Source organism: Penaeus monodon, chromosome 30, assembly GCF_015228065.2.
Source record: "Penaeus monodon isolate SGIC_2016 chromosome 30, NSTDA_Pmon_1, whole genome shotgun sequence".
NCBI lineage: Eukaryota > Metazoa > Arthropoda > Malacostraca > Decapoda > Penaeidae > Penaeus > Penaeus monodon.
This window is the reverse complement of record NC_051415.1, coordinates 10149740-10150390: the sequence shown is the minus strand read 5'-3', so window position 1 is coordinate 10150390 and position 651 is coordinate 10149740. Positions and strand designations below refer to the sequence as shown.

The following is a 651-nucleotide window of genomic DNA, read 5'->3' as shown; positions in this document are numbered from 1 at the left end:
ATCTAATATGGCTGTGATAAAATGTTAAAAAGACCCTATATCGGGGTTTACATCACGTAGAGGCACAGGAGATATTTTTAATCATACATAAATCATACTAAATAAGACAAGGAAAACATACTTTTATTTTGATTCAGCTGTCATCGCATATTTCTACATTGTTAATCATTTGCATTTAGCTCATAGCCCCTGCTCAAAACTATGGAATTCAACTAATTTTTTTTTTCTAAATAATTACACGGTTTCTTTACTCGTAGCCTGTGAATTTGCCCTTCTTTGCCATTCATACTTTATAACCATACCCACTACACTTATATTTACTAGTTATCAAATATTTATACTCATATGTAACTGCTTTCTGCATTTTTTTTTTTTTTATGTCAAAAGTAAGGTGACGTCAATATCATATCCCAGCAAAATGTTACTTCTCGAGGAAAAATTGAATTGCATAAAGAGTGCTGATCGTTGGAATGTATTTGAATACTGTTTTAAATGGTATTACTTTAGATTCTTAATGATTTTGTCTTGACCTGCTTCCTTTTTATCTGATTTTACCATGAGTCGACTTCTTACTATACGATTTGATCCCGCGCTGGTACTTCTTACTGAACTGGTATATTGCTACTTCATCACACACTGTTAACTTGTACT

At 32.0% G+C, this 651-nt stretch overlaps 1 protein-coding gene across 1 annotated transcript in view; it reads right to left on the bottom strand.

Moving 5' to 3' along the window:
• Positions 1-64: 64 nt before the first annotated feature.
• The window catches only part of LOC119592347 (glycine receptor subunit alpha-3-like), a gene marked incomplete in the record, with an annotated part of 4214 nt that continues 3627 nt past the window's right edge, over positions 65-651 (bottom strand). Inside the window, 1 exon segment of the mRNA XM_037941175.1 lies at positions 65-649.